At 38.8% G+C, this 22,253-nt stretch overlaps 1 protein-coding gene and 1 long non-coding RNA gene across 8 annotated transcripts in view; one reads left to right on the top strand and one right to left on the bottom strand.

Moving 5' to 3' along the window:
* Nucleotides 1-22,253, top strand: part of LOC105478119 (Rho GTPase activating protein 6) — a 542,515-nt gene that overhangs the window by 433,707 nt on the left and 86,555 nt on the right. The window lies entirely within an intron of this gene.
* LOC105478118 (uncharacterized) lies at nucleotides 1,714-20,386 on the bottom strand. Its single transcript, XR_985167.3, has 4 exons — nucleotides 20,311-20,386; nucleotides 19,541-19,602; nucleotides 18,002-18,103; nucleotides 1,714-1,797 (listed from the first exon to the last, which is right to left on the bottom strand). It is a non-coding gene; the product is annotated as an uncharacterized lncRNA (long non-coding RNA).

A 22,253-nucleotide genomic window follows, 5' to 3' on the forward strand; every position in this document is an offset into this window, starting at 1 on the left:
TGTTGTTGTTACCCTGGCTGGAGTGCAGTGACACTTACTCTGTCGCTCAGGCTGGAGTGCAGTGACACGATCACAGCTCACTGCAGCCTCAACCTCCCAAGGCTCAGGTGATCCTCCTGCCTCAGCCCCCCATTCCACCCCACCCAGTAGTGGGACTACAGGCACATGCCACCATGCCCAGCAAATTTTTGTATTTTTAGTAGAGACAGGATTTCACCATGTTATCCAGGATGGTCTCAAACTTCTTAGCTCAAGGGATCCACCTGCCTTGGTGTCCCAAACTGCTGGGATTACAGATATGAGCCACCATGCCTGGCCTCATTTTGCTTTAATTAGGTTTCCACATGTCTATTTCTAGCACTGAATTTTGAATTTTTCAAAGGCAGAGATAGCATTCATTCATCTGGGTTCATAGCACCTAGCTCAGGATCTCACCTATTGATCAATCAGTGGGTAGATGGATGGATGGATAGATCAGCATATGGAAGATGACATTTAAACAGGGAACTATTATATTGTAAATAATATTCTCAAGCCAAGAATAGTCATCATGTTCTATGGTACAACATCCCTGGGCAGAGAATACTTGCTTAAGAATAGAGAAGAGATCCCTGTTTTGGCTCCCTTCCTAAATCTCTGGGATTCATCCCAGGTTAACTCTTAAACCAGAGCATTGCATTGGTCCCACTGTTTTCCCTTTCCTGGTCCCACTGGTTTCCTTTTCCTAGATTACTATTCCCCTTTCCTATCAGAGCTGCTGTCCCTTCAATTTCTTGGGATAGACTTTGAATATAAAGCAGGCAACTCAAAGTAGAAGGAGCAATTTTTAATTTATTCCACTCGGGGTGGCAGTGGCAGTAAGTGGATCCTATGTCCAGCCTGAGTTGTCCTCAGATAACACTTGTCTTCCTATGTAAACTTACTGGGCCAATTTAACTTACATTGCTGGGATTAATCATTAGAAAGCACCAAACATGGAATACAGGCACAATGAATGGCTCCCAAGTGCCCAGGAGTCATTAATAATATTGTTACTTCTTTAACAAACCTCCTGTTCCAAACTGGAAATAAAATATCTGGTTCAGTCTTTCTCTTGATTTTTTGGGAGGTCTGTGGCTTGAAAGCCACAAAAAAAGCCTTCAAAGTGAGAAATAATGAGATGAAATAATGAATTTTAGTTTTAATAAAGGATAAAATATGGTATTAGTAAACCTTTTTACAAGATGTCCACAGATTGTATAACTCACTTAATTCACATTCATATGTACATATATATGTAAAGAGATGTTTTATTTTAAAAACAATATTTTGTTTTACAGAATAGGCATTGGAGCTTAAAAATAAAAAGATTTCTGTACTAATCAAATAATCAGTGTTCATGAATGCAAATGAAAAATACTGTCTGGATAACTTAAGCAGAAAAAGGATTTAGAGAACCTAAGATTTAGAATCTTACAACAACCTAATAAGCCACCTATAAAAAAAAAATTACCAGCCCCATAAAAACAAATCTGGTCCATCTTAGCTGCCCACTCCCTTTCTAGCAAACATGCTCCACCAGAATGGCAAACATAATAGATGTTTCATGTCAGCTTAGGCACATGTTTTCTTTCAGATCCAGGAGATGCAAATAGGAGATTATTTCACTAGTTTCAGCTTGGCTTGTGAGTTACCTCCCTTCTTGTCACTAAATTGAGCTTTCAATTCTGTGGAGCACTTCAGTGAGCAGTGCAGGCCTCCATTTTCTTACAGGCTTGATAAATGAGTTTCCAGCCTTTGCTTGAATACATCTGGTGCCTGGGAGAAAGGACTTTTTTTAAATTTTGGAATAATTTTAGAATTACAGACAGTTATGAAGATAGTATAGAATTCCCTTATGCCCCTTACCCAATTTGCCCTGTTAACATAATAACATAACATCAGTGCTATTATGGTAATATAAATAACATAAATGTATTACCCTGGTACATTTATCACAGCTAAGAAACCAACATTGGTGCATTGCTATCAACAAAACTATAGACTTCACTCAGATTTCACCAGTTTCCCCACTAATGTTATTTGTCTCTTCCAGAATCCTATTCAGGATACCACATTGCATTTAACTGAGCATCTTTTCTTTTCTTTTTCTTTTTCAAATAACAAACATTTATCCTGTAAAACAGCTTCTGTGAATAGCTTAGCTTGGGTGTTCTGGTTCAGGGGCTCCTGTGAAGTTGCAGCCAAGCACAAATGGGGCTGCAGTCATCTTAGGGCTTGACTGGGGCTGGAGGAGCAGTTCCCAGGCTCACTAGTATAGCTTTTGGCTAGAGACTTACCCCTTAGCCTTTTGCATAGGGCTGCTCCTGACCTGGTTTCTCACAAAGTGGAGGGATGCAAGACAGAATACAACCAAATGGAAGCCACAGTGAATGATGCTTTTTTTTTTTTTTTTTTTTTTTTTTTTGAAGCAGCTCATTCCACTGGTTCCATTTGCTGGCTAGACTGTCTTCCTAGGATATCTTCCTGAATTTTCATTCAGGCCCATGGAGGGCTGGTCAGTAAGTCTCTTCATCCACCATGTTTAATCCTCTAAATAAAAGGAAAGAACCACAGTGTCTCCTGAGTCTTTCCTGAATGCTGAACATCCCTTCATATAACCGTTGACCATCAGAGGCTGTTCCATACCTGATCCTGCCCCACCCAAGGAGAAAAAAAACAGTTCATACAAAGAAATACAAGGTTATTTCCTTAAGAAACTTGGCTTATTCCCCCATCTGTAGTCTTAGAAATTTGGTAGAAAGGTAATTATATGCAGACTCCCATTTCTTTGTAAATTAAAGAAAATTGTTATTGTGCCCCAAAGTCAATGTGATACATAAAGGCTTCATAATTTGTAAACACTCTTACATTGCTCTGTTTAAAACAGAAACTGAGATAAAGTATAAATTGAGCATTGTGACAAGTGGGATATGTGCATGTTTTGTTCACATTTACATGGTTTGGGTTCATAGCTGCTCTCTAAGTTGAGTTATACATAGACCAGTGGTTCTCAACTGGAGTAAGTTTAGTCCCTGGAGGACATTTGGTGGTGTCCAGAGACATCATTTGTGGTCACAACAGGGGTGGGGTGCTCTGGCATCTAGTAGATAAAGGCCAGGGAATGCTGCTAAACATCTTACAAAGTACAGGACTATTCTCTACTGAAAAGTTATCTGCCCCCAAATGTCAGTAGTGCTAAGGCTGAGAAATCCTGGCACAGATTATATGCGGTTTATAAAGGACCACTTCCCACTCTGCCACCCTAGTGTATCTTTTTTTTTTTTTTTTTTTTTTGAGACAGAGTCTTGCTCTGTCGCCCAGGCTGGAGTGCAGTGGCATGATCTTGACTCACTGCAAGCTCCGCCTCCCAGATTCACACCATTCTCCTGCCTCAGCCTCCCAAGTAGCTGGGACTACAGGCACCTGCCACCATGCCCAGCTAATTTTTTGTATTTTTAGTAGAGACGGGGTTTCGCTGTGTTAGTCAGGATGGTCTCGATCTCCTGACCTCGTGATCTGCCCGCCTCAGCCTGCCAAAGTGCTGGGATTACAGGTGTGAGCCACTGCGCCGGGCCCCAAGTATATCTTTTTAAATCATTTTCCCCTTACTTTTTCATTGAGCTCTCCTCATTGCCTGTGAATTTCATTGGTTTGCTTTCTCCAAGAGTCTATTATTTTTCTGGTCAAAGTACATAATAAGGCAGCTATGGCTAATGAAACAGAAGATGGTGCCAAAAAGTATTCCTTCAGTCTTTTCTCAGCAGGATTTTTTTCAAAGCTTTGGATAAACTAGGACCTTCCTTTTAGGCTAAGGTGGGGTCACAAATTCTGAGGCATGCCAGGTAATGTAAGTGGGTACAGTGGTCCAGGGTTAGGTGCCTATGCTGCCTTGGGGCACATGTGAGGAATGTGGGACCCAGTGCTGCCAGCTCTTCCACCTTCCTCAAGAGGCTGGAACTCTAGATATGTATGTGAACTTTCCAAGATTTTGCATTAGGACTCAACTTTTTATAAAACTTTGCGTGGGCTAAATACCACCTGAATAGTAGGGGACTGGATATGGCCATTTTGCACCCATGAGGCTAGAAATTTGCCTGTGTGTGTAGCAACACCAGAGGAGGGCTTTGTCTCCAGCAGACATTTAGAGATTCTTTTCCACCATCATTTCATATTTCAGTGCATGTGATTTCCTTTCCTTTCCAGTAATGTAATCTTTATTGGGCTCTGCAAGTGAAGAAATTTAAAAGGGCTTAAATGTTGATGCCATATCCCATGTTCAGGTGCACCTGTGAATTGAGGCTGTTTACACTCATTCCCCATGATTGCCTGGATAAGAAACAAGCCTTAGTGCTTCTTGCCCATCACCCAGACTTCTGAGAGGGCAGAGTCTAAATGCATTGCACAAATGGATGTCCATTGTTTTACAAAACCTCCTGGATAGGAGAGCCCTGAACCATCTTTCATGTTGCAGAGGCAAAGTGACCTTAAAGAAGGACTTCCAGCTTCTCCTCATAGGTATCTGGGTTCTGCTCTTAGCCACACCTCTCAAGACAGAACTGTGCTTATTGGAAAGAACTTGAATTTGGCATTGAACGTCAGCCCTGCCACCTACCAGTTCTGTGATTTTGAGAGAATTTGCGTTAATTCTTAGATTTTCAATTCTCTCACTTGTAAAACAAATAAATCAAAATCCCAATGGATTGTGTGTTGACATATATTAAGTATATGATATAAATATTTCATATCATTAAAAAAGTACTTCTTCCAGTCCTGGTACATATTTAGAGCTTGGAAATTGTTAGTTTCTCATTCCCCTCCCTCTCTAACTCTATGTTACCTTGGGCATGCCAGTCCATGTATCTGGCTCTTACTGTCACATCCCTGAAACAGGCACCACATTTCCTCCACTATAGCATGGGTAGAGATTAGAGCATGATATGGTTTGGCTGTGTCCCTACCCAAATCTCATCTTGAATTGTAGTTATGGGAACATAATCCCCATGTGTGGTGGGAGGGAACCAGTGGGAGGGACCCAGTGGGAGGTAATTGAATCATGGAGACAGTTACCCCCATGCCGTTTTCATAACAGTGAGTTCTCACACGAGCTGATGGTCTTATAATGGGCTTCCCCCACTTCACTCTGCACTTCTCCTTGCTGCTGCCATGTGATGAATGACATGTTTGCTTCCCTTTCCACCATGATTGTAAGTTTCCTGAGGCCTCCCCAGCCCTGCGAAGCTGTGAGTCAATTAAACCTCTTTCATTTATAAATTACCCAGTCTCAGTTATGTCCTTATAGCAGGGTAAGAATGGACTAATACAGTAAATTGGTACCAGGAGAGTTGGGCGCTGCTATAAGGATACCCGAAAATGTGGAAGCAACTTTGGAGCTGGGTAATAGGCAAAGGTTGGAACCATTTGGAGGGCTCAGCAGAAGACAGGAAAATGTGGGAAAGTTTGGAACTTCCTAGAGACAGAGGGCTCAGAAGACAGGATGATGTGGATAAGTTTGAAACTTCCTAGAGACTTGTTGAATGGCTTTGACCAAAATACTGATAATGATATGGACAATGAAGTCCAGGCTAAGGTGGCCTTAGATGGAGATGAAGAATTTGTTGGGAACTGAAATAAAGTTGACCCTTGCTGTGCTTTAGCAAACAGACTGGTAGCATTTTGCCCCTGCCCTAGAGATCTGTAGGACTTTGAACTTGAGAAAGATGATTTAGGGTATCTGGGGAAGAAGTTTCTAAGCAGCAAAGCCTTCAAAAGGAAGCAAAGCATAAAAGTTCGGAAAATTTGCAGCTTGATGATGCAATAGAAAAGAAAAACCCATTTTCTGGGGAGAAATTCAAGCTGGCTGCAGAAGTTTGCATCAGTAACAAGGAGCCAAATGCTAACCACCAAGACAATGGGGAAAATGTCTCCAGGGCATGTTAGAGACCTTCACAGCAGCCCCTTCCATCACAGGCCCAAAGGCCTAGGAGGGAAAAATGGTTTCCTGGGCCTGGCACAGGGCCCCCCTGCTCTATGCGGCCTCAGGACATGGTACCCTGAGTTCCAGCTGATTCTAGCACACTAGAATAACTATAGTTATCATGTATTTCAAAATACCTAGACGAGATTTGCAATGTCCTCAACAGAAAAAATTGATAAAAGCTTGAGGTAATGAATATCCCAACTACCCTGATTTGATCTTTATATATTCATGTATCAAAATATCACATTTACCCCATACATATTTACAACTATTATATATCAATAAAAGTCATGAAGATATTGATAACTAACATTGGTAGCTAACATTTATTCAACATGTACCATATGTCTAACCTTCTATCATTGTTTCCTCTGACACTCACAGTAACCCTCTGACACAGATACCATCATCACTGTTTTACAAATAAATAAGAAGAATTATTTCAATGTGCTTTGGGTGAGTAGCACTGAGAGAGCCCTAATTCACCTGGATAAGAATGCGAGGTGCTGCCTGGCTCAATTTTACATCTCAGAGCTTTTGTACTGTGAGTGCAATAAATCAGGTGTGTGCACAGAAATCAGGGCAGAGTTAAGCTCCTCCTAAGGAGTGAGTCAAGTATTTTGTGATTTGACTGGATCACCTTAATTTAGATATCTTCACAAAGATATAAGCCTATCACTCCAAGATGAAATTTTAACATCAGGGAAATGAGATGGTCCTTTCCCTCCAGTATCAGGAGAACTCCTCTCCAAGAGGCAGAGAGGCAAGAGACTCTGTTTCTCCTTGGTTTTAGTTGCTGAAATAAAGGACTTGCCACTGGTGTGTGGGCAAACTTTCTTGGGTGCTGTCTTTGTGTATGACCTCTGAATTTTGTTCAGTACATCATTGCTCTAAGGATATATTTAGTGCTTTGTGACTGGACATTTCAACATTCAGCTGGTGAGTGAGACAATATTAGGAGATATGATGCTCTTGATACCAGCCATTCTTCAAAGGTGGGTGTTTATTATGGAATAAAATAAAATATGTGCTTCAGTCTAGAATTTAAAAGCACTAACTGCAATTTTTCAAGCATATGTATGTAAATAAAAGTTACCTGTCTTACCATTTTCAGGAGAAAAGTGAATCTTTACATTTGTTTTAGTGCTACTTGTTTCTGATATCCTAACCTAAAATTTCAGGGTCACAAAAAAGTATAAATTAAATGTTATCTTAATGAAAAATAAAACAGGGGCTATAGCACAGGTGACGTGAGGAAAATAATCACACACACACAAAAGGAACCAAGAGTGAACCCTGAAGTAACTTGGGGTGATAATGATGTATCAATGTAAGTTCATGGGTTATAAGAAAGGCACCATTCTGGTGGGGGATATGGATAGTGGGGAGTGCTATGGTGGGAGAACAGGTGGTAAATGAGAAATCGCTAGACCTTCAGATCAATTTGTTGTGAACTAAAAACAATTCTAAAAAACAAAGTTATATATATGTGTGTGCGTGCATATATTCACATATACATATATGCATATATATGCATATTAGCTATATACATACATGTATATGCATATACATACATACACACACACATATATACACATATATACACACATTTATGTACACACACACACACCCCTAATAACTTTTAAGGGCAAAAACTTTCTTCCCTTCAGAATAGCTGCCAGAGTGACTTCAAGTACACAGTTACTCATTTGAGGTAATAAGGGGTGACATAAATAGCAACTGTTGGCTGGGTGCGGTGGCTCACGCCTGTAATCCCAGCACTTTGGGAGGCCGAGGCAGGCAGATCACGAGGTCAAGAGATCGAGACCATCCTGGCCAACATGCTGAAACCCCATCTCTACTAAAAATACAAAAATTAGCTGGGTGTGGTGGCATGTGCCTGTAGTCCCAGCTCGGGAGGCTGAGGCAGGACAATCGCTTGAACCCGGGAGACGGAGGTTGCAGTGAGCCGAGATCGTGCCACTGCACTCCAGCCTGGTGACAGAGTGAGACTCCATCTCAAAAAAATAAAAATAAAAATAAATAAATCAGCTGTTCCATCACTAAGTACATTGTGGTGTCTTTCATATCCTTCCACTATAGAATAAATAGTCAGATAGCCCAGTATGTATAACAGAACTCTCACATGGACCTCTGCAGTGCTTATTTTGCCTCTGTAACTACTGAAAGAAATCTCAAATAAGGATCTTCTTAGAAACTTGAAGTAGTACTTAGACTTACACATCAACACATGCTTTGGGTAAAAGGAAAATCCTTTATGAAAATGCAAGCTTTAGAAATTAAATGCTCCCCATAAGGATTCACTTATTCCTGTATAAGTGACTGCAGGCAGAATCTGAATGAACTTTTTTTTCCTTTAACTTGGAAAACCTTGAAAAAATAAGAGTGGTATATAGGGGCCAATTAAAATGAAAAGAACCAGGGAAAATGAGAGTAAGTCGCTCCTCTCCTCTCAATGAGGGTATTGTGTTTTTGAACAATTCATGAATGGAATTTCAGAAACTCAGCAAAAGAATACATTTAACTGACTTACTCCAAATATATTCTGAATTTCATATTTACTAAAGTGTTTCCAAATGAACATTTTGTATGTTATGTACAAAAACTGCACATTACAAAAGGAAAGGTAGGAGAATTCATCACTTAAGTTTTTAGATGCATATATATACTTAAACTTCCGCATACTCCACAAATGCTAAACTTGAAAACCAAAGCACTCTACATAATTTACCTTGCCATAGATGTGAAATAATTGTAAGCATGCATAAATTTTAATATAATACTTTGAATCAATGCCAAGGGGAGGTATCATTGAATGGTGGACCAAAACAAACTACATGGCATTTTGATGTCTTTGGAAATATGGCATACCCACAAACCAGTGGCTCGGCAATGCTATTAATATATCTTGCTCAGTTGTCTTAATCATTTATAGAAGGTTAATTTTTTTTCAAGAACACAGATGTTAAGGTACTTTTAATAATTTTGAAAGGCCATAGAGTATATATATTTTTTGAAGTCATACTTTCATTGGAATTGTCTCTTTAACCTAATGAGTAAAATAAAATAAGTTTTGTCTTCTTTTGTTAGAGAAAAATGTACTTTTCCATGCCCATGCTTTCTACATTTTTGGAACTGATACAGATCCACAGAGGCCAAACCTAAAACTAAATTATCTTTAATGTTAAAATTTAATTGACCATGTATATAACTGTGCAATTGCTGCTTTCTCACAGAACTGTCTAGGGTTCATTCAAGAGATCATAGTAACAAGGCCTGGCATTTAATAAACAGACTAATGATAGAGGAGATAATTAATTCTTGTATAAATTAGTATAACTAAATACTGTCATGTGGTTTAGTGTAGCTCAAGTTATGCTTGTATAATATAACATAGGTTCAAGTTCTTTAGTCAGCCATCAGAATAACAGAGGTTAAAGAGACCTCTGAATAAGTGCCAACTCTTGCTGCAGTTGTCTCAAAAAAAGAAATTTAAGTAATTGCAATACACATTTCTACAAATAAAATATTCCCATGCTTATATCAATTCTGAGTTTTTAAGATTAAATATCCACTACTTACAGTCTCTGACACAATTTTATTTTGGAACATGGTGATGTATTTTTTAAGTTGACTTTCTTCACCAAAAAGAGGGCTTTCATTATACTCTAAGTCCTCAATACTCTAAAACAAAAAGTCTAGTTCACTGACAAACCATCACTTTACATCTGGGTAAATTAAATATCAAAAGGAAACAGCTTTTAATATTCAAAGGATGCTGGTTATTTATTTCAAATTTTAAAACTGTAATCAATACATGGAGCTCCAAATACTCACTTAAAATTTTAATTCCAGATTTCAGTGAAATATTATTATAGCAGGTCCAACAGTCATGTAGTTTGCTTGAAGAAAATGGTTTGATGAACATGTTACAGACAAGATGGACCAAAGACAGAAAAAGACTGTCAGTCTTATATCATGAAATACTGTATTTTTTCACCAGGTAGTGACCATTTGTTATCACTAATGGTCCACATAACATGGATTTCATGGAAGGGACAAAATGGTCTGTGATATGACCTCATCAAGTTAAAGAAAACATAACTACGTTTGAAACATATACTATTCCCTCAACAAATAGTTCGGCAGTTCCTATTCCCTAAAATGTTGTATGTTAATGCTGAGGAAGATGTAAAAAATGAACACGCAATCTCTTCCATATTCCTGTGACATGAGCAAATGCACGAATAAAAAAACAAAGTAATACAAAACTTGTGTTACTGCTATGGAAGAGCAACTCACTCGGACATGTAGCTAAATATGGAGACTGATGTTGACTTAGTTGGCACAAGATTTCAATCGGTCAAAAAAAAAAAAAAAAAGAGATTTTAAAAGCATTTGGAAGGAAGAGCGTGAGCAAAGCATGGGAGTGACGGTGAGTTCCTTCAGGGAAGGCTGTCAATCTGGAGAGTTGGGAGGAAAGACAGAGGGTGGCAAAACAAGCCTAACAGGGGGTCATGTAAAGGGGAGAGTCTCTGAATATCTAAGAACTGAGACATGGGCACCACTGACAGGCTGGGAAGAGGGAAGGGCTGGGGAGGGTTTTAGGAAGATAGTATTGCTAATCAATGAAGGATGGCTCAGAAGGGAAGAGAGAACTCAGAAAAGGGTTTAATAGTACAAGCAAGGAAGAATGAGGTCTTGAACTAGGGCAGCCTCAGTGAGAATTTAAAGAAATTAAAGGACCATTACAGAGGTAAAACTTGCCTCACAATAACTGCATGGATAGGATAATGGACTCAGAAGAGTCCAAGATGATACCAAAGTATCATGTAGCATTAACACTGACAGGATAACTTTTCTAGTTTAATGTTCATATCAATTAATAAATGGTTTCTGAGGACCATTATAGCAACATGTTCTCTTCTCGTGACTTCTATATAAATAACTGTTTGTGTACAGATCATCAAGTTGCTTGAAAAATTTATTTTCAAACTCTTTTCCCAGTATATTTAACGCATCTCAGTTAGTGTAAAGGAGTGACATACGAATATGTCTCTTCACAAGGTTATTAAAAAGAATACCTCCCACAAGAAAATTACATTGTTTCCTAAATAATATACATCTACATTAAGAAGAGGTCATTGTCCAATAACGATTAGCTAATGTGCTATATGACAGCAGATAATTCACAGTTCACAATGTGTTAATAATCTGCTGGCTTTCCCATTCTGTTATACATCTGAACCATCTCTTATGATTACAAATTTCATGTAAAACCATTACTAGTCACTAATAATTTTGAAAGTGAATATGCCATAAAACACTCCTACATTCCAGCAGGAAATAAAAGAGATACTCAGTAGTTAACACTTGCCTACTTCCTATTTAACTAAAACTGTTTAAACAAGACAAGTGAAAAAGACATCCAGAAAGGATTTATGGATTTCCTGCCTTCCACTAAAGATCTGTTGCTGATCTCCTAAAAACTGAATATGAAATCTTCATTAATGTGTTCATAAAGTATCAATTTAATACACAAGATTTATATTTCTAGGTAAAATTTCCAATTTGCCTTTTTCTGTTCTAAATAACTCCCAAAAAACTATACATGAATCCTAAAAATACATTTACCAATTATGTAAAATCTGGAACAATATATTCAAAGTGAAAATGGTAGGTAATTTAAAATGTATAACCAAAAGGTCTTTCCATACATTCAGAAACAAGCAGAATGTCTTCTATTTTGTTCACGAGTTGTATTTTATAAGAATGTATTGGGGAGCAAGATGGCCGAATAGGAACAGCTCCAGTCTCCAACTCCCAGCGCGAGCGACACAGAAGACCGGTGATTTCTGCATTTTAAACTGAGGTACTGGGTTCATCTCACTGGGGAGTGCTGGACGATCGGTGCTGGTCAGCTGCTGCAGCCCGACCAGCGAGAGCTGAAGCAGGGCGAGGCATCACCTCACCTGGGAAGCACAAGGGGGAAGGGAATCCCTTTTCCTAGCCAGGGGAACTGAGACACACAACACCTGGAAAATCGGGTAACTCCCACCCCAATACTGCGCTTTAAGCAAACAGGCACACCAGGAGATCATATCCCACACCTGGCTGGGAGGGTCCCACACCCACGGAGCCTCCCTCATTGCTAGCACAGCAGTCTGCGATATCGCGGCAAGGCAGCTACGAGGCTGGGGGAGGGGCGCCCGCCATTGCTGAGGCTTAAGTAGGTAAACAAAGCTGCTGGGAAGCTCGAACTGGGTGGAGCTCACAGCAGCTCAAGGAAACCTGCCTGTCTCTGTAGACTCCACCTCTGGGGACAGGGCACAGTAAAAATAACAAACACAGCAGAAACCTATGCAGACGCAAACGACTCTGTCTGACAGCTTTGAAGAGAGCAGTGGATCTCCCAACATGGAGGTTGAGATCTGAGAAGGGACAAACTCCCTGCTCAAGTGGGTCCCTGACCCCTGAGTAGCCTAACTGGGAGACATCCCCCACTAGGGGCAGTCTGACACCCCACACCTCACAGGGTGGAGTACACCCCTGAGAGGAAGCTTCCAAAGCAAGAATCAGACAGGTACACTCGCTGTTCAGAAATATTCTATCTTCTGCAGCCTCTGCTGCTAATACCCAGGCAAACAGGGTCTGGAGTGGACCTCAAGCAATCTCCAACAGACCTACAGCTGAGGGTCCTGACTGTTAGAAGGAAAACTATCAAACAGGAAGGACACCTACACCAAAACCCCATCAGTACATCACCATCATCAAAGACCAGAGGCAGATAAAACCACAAAGATGGGGAAAAAGCAGGGCAGAAAAGCTGGAAATTCAAAAAATAAGAGCGCATCTCCCCCGGCAAAGGAGCGCAGCTCATCGCCAGCAACGGATCAAAGCTGGACGGAGAATGACTTTGACGAGATGAGAGAAGAAGGCTTTAGTCCATCAAACTTCTCAGAGCTAAAGGAGGAATTATGTACCCAGCGCAAAGAAACTAAAAATCTTGAAAAAAAAGTGGAAGAATTGATGACTAGAGTAATTAATGCAGAGAAGGTCCTAAACGAAATGAAAGAGATGAAAACCATGACACGAGAAATACGTGACAAATGCACAAGCTTCAGTAACCGACTCGATCAACTGGAAGAAAGAGTATCAGCGATTGAGGATCAAATGAATGAAATGAAGCGAGAAGAGAAACCAAAAGAAAAAAGAAGAAAAAGAAATGAACAAAGCCTGCAAGAAGTATGGGATTATGTAAAAAGACCAAATCTACGTCTGATTGGGGTGCCTGAAAGTGAGGGGGAAAATGGAACCAAGTTGGAAAACACTCTTCAGGATATCATCCAGGAGAACTTCCCCAACCTAGTAGGGCAGGCCAACATTCAAATCCAGGAAATACAGAGAACGCCACAAAGATACTCCTCAAGAAGAGCAACTCCAAGACACATAATTGCCAGATTCACCGAAGTTGAAATGAAGGAAAAAATCTTAAGGGCAGCCAGAGAGAAAGGTCGGGTTACCCACAAAGGGAAGCCCATCAGACTAACAGCAGATCTCTCGGCAGAAATTCTCCAAGCCAGAAGAGAGTGGGGGCCAATATTCAACATTCTTAAAGAAAAGAATTTTCAACCCAGAATTTCATATCCAGCCAAACTAAGTTTCATAAGTGAAGGAGAAATAAAATCCTTTACAGATAAGCAAATGCTTAGAGATTTTGTCACCACTAGGCCTGCCTTACAAGAGACCCTGAAGGAAGCACTAAACATGGAAAGGAACAACCGGTACCAGCCATTGCAAAAACATGCCAAAATGTAAAGACCATCGAGGCTAGGAAGAAACTGCATCAACTAACGAGCAAAATAACCAGTTAATATCATAATGGCAGGATCAAGTTCACACATAACAATCTTAACCTTAAATGTAAATGGACTAAATGCTCCAATTAAAAGACATAGACTGGCAAACTGGATAAAGAGTCAAGACCCATCAGTCTGCTGTATTCAGGAGACCCATCTCACACGCAGAGACATACATAGGCTCAAAATAAAGGGATGGAGGAAGATTTACCAAGCAAATGGAGAACAAAAGAAAGCAGGGGTTGCAATACTAGTCTCTGATAAAACAGACTTTAAACCATCAAAGATCAAAAGACACAAAGAAGGCCATTACATAATGGTAAAGGGATCAATTCAACAGGAAGAGCTAACTATCCTAAATATATATGCACCCAATACAGGAGCACCCAGATTCATAAAGCAAGTCCTTAGAGACTTACAAAGAGACTTAGACTCCCATACAATAATAATGGGAGACTTCAACACTCCACTGTCAACATTAGACAGATCAACGAGACAGAAAGTTAACAAGGATATCCAGGAATTGAACTCATCTCTGCAGCAAGCAGACCTAATAGACATCTATAGAACTCTCCACCCCAAATCAACAGAATATACATTCTTCTCAGCACCATATCATACTTACTCCAAAATTGACCACGTAATTGGAAGTAAAGCACTCCTCAGCAAATGTACAAGAACAGAAATTATAACAAACTGTCTCTCAGACCACAGTGCAATCAAACTAGAACTCAGGACTAAGAAACTCAATCAAAACCGCTCAACTACATGGAAACTGAACAACCTGCTCCTGAATGACTACTGGGTACATAACGAAATGAAGGCAGAAATAAAGATGTTCTTTGAAACCAATGAGAACAAAGATACAACATACCAGAATCTCTGGGACACATTTAAAGCAGTGTGTAGAGGGAAATTTATAGCACTAAATGCCCACAAGAGAAAGCAGGAAAGATCTAAAATTGACACTCTAACATCGCAATTAAAAGAACTAGAGAAGCAAGAGCAAACACATTCGAAAGCTAGCAGAAGGCAAGAAATAACTAAGATCAGAGCAGAACTGAAGGAGATAGAGACACAAAAAACCCTCCAAAACATCAATGAATCCAGGAGTTGGTTTTTTGAAAAGATCAACAAAATTGACAGACCACTAGCAAGACTAATAAAGAAGAAAAGAGAGAAGAATCAAATTGACGCAATTAAAAATGATAAAGGGGATATCACCACCGACCCCACGGAAATACAAACTACCATCAGAGAATACTATAAACACCTCTACGCAAATAAACTGGAAAATCTAGAAGAAATGGATAATTTCCTGGACACTTACACTCTTCCAAGACTAAACCAGGAAGAAGTTGAATCCCCGAATAGACCAATAGCAGGCTCTGAAATTGAGGCAATAATTAAGAGCCTACCAACCAAAAAAAGTCCAGGACCAGATGGATTCACAGCTGAATTCTACCAGAGGTACAAGGAGGAGTTGGTACCATTCCTTCTGAAACTATTCCAATCAATAGAAAAAGAGGGAATCCTCCCTAACTCATTTTATGAGGCCAACATCATCCTGATACCAAAGCCTGGCAGAGACACAACAAAAAAAGAGAATTTTAGACCAATATCCCTGATGAACATCGATGCAAAAATCCTCAATAAAATACTGGCAAACCGGATTCAGCAACACATCAAAAAGCTTATCCACCATGATCAAGTGGGCTTCATCCCTGGGATGCAAGGCTGGTTCAACATTCGCAAATCAATAAACATAATCCAGCATATAAACAGAACCAAAGACAAGAACCACATGATTATCTCAATAGATGCAGAAAAGGCTTTTGACAAAATTCAATAGCCCTTCATGCTAAAAACGCTCAATAAATTCGGTATTGATGGAACGTACCTCAAAATAATAAGAGCTATTTATGACAGACCCACAGCCAATATCATACTGAATGGGCAAAAACTGGAAAAATTCCCTTTGAAAACTGGCACAAGACAGGGATGCCCTCTCTCACCACTCCTATTCAACATAGTGGTGGAAGTTCTGGCTAGGGCAATCAGGCAAGAGAAAGAAATCAAGGGTATTCAGTTAGGAAAAGAAGAAGTCAAATTGTCCCTGTTTGCAGATGACATGATTGTATATTTAGAAAACCCCATTGTCTCAGCCCAAAATCTCCTTAAGCTGATAAGCAACTTCAGCAAAGTCTCAGGATACAAAATTAATGTGCAAAAATCACAAGCATCCTTATACACCAGTAACAGACAAACAGAGAGCCAAATCAGGAATGAACTTCCATTCACAATTGCTTCAAAGAGAATCAAATACCTAGGAATCCAACTTACAAGGGATGTAAAGGACCTCTTCAAGGAGAACTACAAACCACTGCTCAGTGAAATAAAAGAGGACACAAACAAATGGAAGAACATACCATGCTCATGAATAGGAAGAATCAATATCGTGAAAATGGCCATACTGCCCAAGGTAATTTATAGATTCAATGCCATCCCCATCAAGCTACCAATGAGTTTCTTCACAGAATTGGAAAAAACTGCTTTAAAGTTCATATGGAACCAAAAAAGAGCCCGCATCTCCAAGACAATCCTAAGTCAAAAGAACAAAGCTGGAGGCATCACGCTACCTGACTTCAAACTATACTACAAGGCTACAGTAACCAAAACAGCATGGTACTGGTACCAAAACAGAGATATAGACCAATGGAACAGAACAGAGTCCTCAGAAATAATACCACACATCTACAGCCATCTGATCTTTGACAAACCTGAGAGAAACAAGAAATGGGGAAAGGATTCCCTATTTAATAAATGGTGCTGGGAAAATTGGCTAGCCATAAGTAGAAAGCTGAAACTGGATCCTTTCCTTACTCCTTATACGAAAATTAATTCAAGATGGATTAGAGACTTAAATGTTAGACCTAATACCATAAAAATCCTAGAGGAAAACCTAGGTAGTACCATTCAGGACATAGGCATGGGCAAAGACTTCATGTCTAAAACACCAAAAGCAACGGCAGCAAAAGCCAGAATTGACAAATGGGATCTCATTAAACTAAAGAGCTTCTGCACAGCAAAAGAAACTACCATCAGAGTGAACAGGCAACCTACAGAATGGGAGAAAATTTTTGCAATCTACTCATCTGACAAAGGGCTAATATCCAGAACCTACAAAGAACTCAAACAAATTTACAAGAAAAAAACAAACAACCCCATCAAAAAGTGGGCAAAGGATATGAACAGACATTTCTCAAAAGAAGACATTCATACAGCCAACAGACACATGCAAAAATGCTCATCATCACTGGCCATCAGAGAAATGCAAATCAAAACCACAATGAGATACCATCTCACACCAGTTAGAATGGCGATCATTAAAAAGTCAGGAAACAACAGGTGCTGGAGAGGATGTGGAGAAATAGGAACACTTTTACACTGTTGGTGGGATTGTAAACTAGTTCAACCATTATGGAAAACAGTATGGCGATTCCTCAAGGATCTAGAACTAGATGTACCATATGACCCAGCCATCCCATTACTGGGGATATACCCAAAGGATTATAAATTGTGCTGCTATAAAGACACATGCACACATATGTTTATTGCAGCACTATTCACAATAGCAAAGACTTGGAATCAACCCAAATGTCCATCAGTGACAGATTGGATTAAGAAAATGTGGCACATATACACCATGGAATACTATGCAGCCATAAAATAGGATGAGTTTGTGTCCTTTGTAGGGACATGGATGCAGCTGGAAACCATCATTCTTAGCAAACTATCACAAGAACAGAAAACCAAACACTGCATGTTCTCACTCATAGGTGGGAACTGAACAATGAGATCACTTGGACTCGGGAAGGGGGACATCACACACCGGGGCCTATCATGGGGAGGGGGGAGGGATTGCATTGGGAGTTATACCTGATGTAAATGACGAGTTGATGGGTGCTGACGAGTTGATGGGTGCAGCACACCAACATGGCACAAGTATACATATGTAACAAACCTGCACGTTATGCACTTGTACCCTAGAACTTAAAGTATAATAATAATAAATAAATTAAAAAAAAAAAAAGAATGTATTGTGATACCAAATAGAACAGACCTTTGTGAATTGCTCACATGGCGGCTCAATCTCTTTCAGTTCCTTTCCCATCTTGTTGTCACCTCTTTTGTTGCTCTTGAAATATTCTCCAGAAGCACAAAACTAAAAAGTAATTAAAATTGGGTAAATTTTAATACTTAAAAAACATAATTCTGTATTAACTTTAAATAGATACTCTTTAAATCAATACTTCTGAACACTTTCTTTTAGACAACATTTATGACCAATTTTAAACAATTGTGTTCAACACTCATATGCTAAAACAACATAATCTTTTTCATCAGTCATGGGGTAAAGAATATTCCTTCCTATACATATTCAACATGTATGTCCTAATTCTTGATTTCAAATAAAGAGTGTTTGTTGACCCTTCTTATAATTTGTTGACCACAGATAGGTAAGATCTATAGAGGAATTCACTAAGAAATATTCTTTTGTTACTAAGATTTTAAACACTTGGACATTTCAGTATGCACATAGATGAACCTTCCAATAATGATGGCCTTTCTGCACCTTGACCTAATCTCTAACAACAGTGTTCTCCTCTCCTCTACGTGGCACACACAGTCATCCCCTAGATTTTGTCATTCCCAGTGACTGCAACATCTCCCGTAATATTAATAATAGCAATAATAGCAACGATAAAGAGCAACCATGGGTGAGATCGCATCCTAAAAAATTTAAATAAACCCATTACGTAAGAACCCTTTCGTCCTTCAAACAACTCTGAGGTAGGTACTCTTACCATGTCTCCTTTCGTAGATAAGGCAACTGAGGCACAGAGATAAATAATTTGCCCATGTTTCTGAGCTAGCGATGGTCAAACTGGAGTTGGATCCCAAGCAGTGTGGCTGCAGAGTCCCAGGCCCTGATCACTCCAGTCAGCTATTTCTCCATCTTCCCAACATACACAGCCACTACCTCCCTGTCACTGTAGGTCACTCACTTCAGTACTACAGCTCAGGAATCTGTAGGGACCCAACACCCAATGTATGGAGCACTTTTCACTGCCCAATACCCCACCCCCATGTGCTCAGGTAACTCAGTCCCAGCTGAAATTCCACAGCCAGTCATCATAACCCCCGCCCTCATATATATATATATATATATGTGTGTGTGTGTGTGTGTGTGTGTGTGTGTGTATATATATATATATATATATATATATATATATATATATATATATGCCCTGCCCAACCAACTCTCCCTCTATCAGTGTGCTCGGCTACACCCCAACCCAGGAATTCCAGCACGAAAGTTGCTCTTGCACAAATATGCCATCTGGGCTGACTTTAACTTCTTAATCCCTATGATGCTGACCTCAGTTGGACCCCTAATGCTGCATGGCAATTATATTCCCCTAGTCCATGAGTCCACTAACAGGCCCCCCTCTCTGGGCTCATGCTGTCCTCCTCCTTTGCTGGATTTCTGCATGAACTATTACTACCTGAGACATTGTTACAATAGGTTAATCATAAAGCTAAGCTGGATACCAACAATTAGTTCTTCTCTTCCTTTCTTCTTCATCTTTCTGCTCACCTGTGATGTATTCTTCAAGGACATTCAGCAACTTCAGAGAACATCCATAACTATGTTTCTGCCTGTAACACATAATACGTAACACGGTCATATGTCATAGAGAGATGAAAAATTAACCCTATTCAAACCAAAACTGACTTGACATAATTTATACTATAAAGTAGCAATGGAATAATAGCAGCTGAAATCTTCTTTTTGGGAAAAGGTGAAATGAGTTACTCTCATTCTGAAAGGGTTCCTTCCTAACTGACTAGTAGAGCAGCTCTCTTACATTGTTTACATGCTGAAGACAAAGGAGGGTTTACAGCACTATAAATTTCCCAGAAACAATCATTTTCTCTAACAGCAGTTTACTTTTCATTTCCTCAAACTAAATAACATATGGGTTCTCATAAGTAGGTTCAAGAATATCATAGCCATTCATACCGTAAGATTTCCCAAAAGAAATACTTCACTAAACTATTTCTCCACTTTGGCACAATGATGATTTTCTAAAAGGGATAGTGAAAACAATTTAATTAAAATAGATAACTTATTTACAACATAAGGTTGTCCCTTTCTACATAACTTAATATTTTTAAGGATCTACAGACTAAAAGTTGAAGACATTTATCTTACATGCAGCTGCCGTATTTCTAGAAATTGATAAAAATTAATTTTACAGGAAGACTATTTTTATCTGGAAGGCAAAAAGAGGTCATCTTCATTGACTTTCTAGGTAATATACCTCAATTCTGTTAAACTTAGGTTATAAAACAAAAGAAACTTACCTGCTTAGGGAACAGTCAAGTAAAACATGTTGTTCACTGCAGACGCCAATATGTACAGGATAGTTTTTGAAATTCTGCACTAACGAATACAAAGAAATGATAGAAATATCATTATTCAAAAAAGCCAACAATCATACATTTTTAGTTGTATTGTTCTCAAAATGTGTTTAATTTTGTTCTTTGTTTCGTTGCAAGCTTTTGCAACCCTTTCAATCCTTTTTCTCTTTGCAGCAAGACCCTTTTTAATTTCAGCTAGATAGTAAATGAAAATACATTAAAAGTTAATGTTGAAAAGTAGCTTATTTGCATATATTGAAAACAATATGGGACATGATGGTTCAGCAATATCAGAAGGATATTTAAAATGTAAAATGGAAAGATCATTTCAAAAAAGTAAGATTTACTCACTTATTTTCTGTAAAACCTTTCAGGTATTAATAATAGTTTTCCAATTCCAATTGGCATAACAGCAAATCAGTTAATTGACAGATGATGAAAAAAAGCAAATAGTTAAAACAGTTTATATTTTTTAAATGTGCAGAAAGGGTAACAAACAGACTTTAATTTCTACATTTATAAAATGTCCTACAATTCAAAGGACATGTTTCCATGAAATACTGTCACAACTCATTAAGTAAAGCACATAAAAATAAGACCATCAAAAGGGTAGACATAGCTTAATACACAATAAGGAAAGTATTTTTAAGCAATCTAGTGATTGACGCTATTAACTGTATTTTAATAAAAGAAGCAACGTCCATGGGTATAAAAATTTAGGTTTAAGTAGATAAAGAAATACATTTAAAAACACGTTTGAAGTATTTTCTGGGAGCTTTTTATATGACATTTTTATCCATAGTGCTGTGTTTCAGAAGACTGTCATACTGCAAGGAATGCTTTCCTAAACATAGTTTCACATCAGAGATCTACCATCAATTGCTAAGAATAGTTTTCAGCAGTCATAAAAGATCTGCACCATAATTCAAATATTTCTTACACACAGTATCCATCTATAGTGGTCGATGTATCAGGCAGCTCACAAAACAAGCACTTTGTCACCACCAAGCAGAGCAAAGCTTTCCAAATATACTGCTTGTATGAATCATCGCTATAGAAGAGCTGAAAACTGAATTGAGCTTTTTAAAAATGAGTATTGTCTTCATGGTCTCTACAGAAATTTTCTCAAACTTTTTTGAAAAAATGGTCCTATAACAGTACAACTAATATTTCACATGGCAGTATAAAATTTATGGGGTTTTGGATCCAATTAATTAGATGTTTCTCACTGGGTAGGAAAGTTGTCTTTTCTTTTCTACTACACAGTTTATTACTGGAATAATAATAGAAAATAATCATTTTAGAGAATTCAATTTTTTTTCTGGTACTTTAAAGAAAACAAAATCAGAAAGCGGTGACAATAGAATAGCTAAATTAGAAACATGAAAAACTCACATTAAAAACTCTGAGTACATACGGACAGGAAGAAGGGAACAACAGACAACTGGGCCTACTTCAGGGTGGAGGGTAGGAGGAGGGTAAGGATCGAAAACCACTCATCTGGTATTATGCTATAACCTAAGTAACAAAATAATCTGTATACCAAACCCCCGTGACATGCAATTTATCTTTATAATAAACCTGCACATGTACCCCCAAACCTAAAATAAAAGCTAAAAAAACTGATATATGACTTAATGTGTGTACACTAAAAGGAACGAATAGAGCTGTTTCTCCTCCAGTGTCCTCTAATATCCCCCCAAACAATTAAATTTCCACGTGTATGAAAGAAAAGCCATCCCTCTCGCTTCCCATTAGAAGAATTCTCACATTCCACATCAACATCGAAAAGGTAAGTAAGAAAAATTTATCAAACAGATTATGTTAAATGCTATATATGAGAAGAAGGCATTTAAGACAGTCTTGTCCACTACTTCGTACAGCCT

The sequence above is a fragment of the Macaca nemestrina genome, chromosome X (genome assembly GCF_043159975.1).
Source record: "Macaca nemestrina isolate mMacNem1 chromosome X, mMacNem.hap1, whole genome shotgun sequence".
Lineage (NCBI taxonomy): Eukaryota > Metazoa > Chordata > Mammalia > Primates > Cercopithecidae > Macaca > Macaca nemestrina.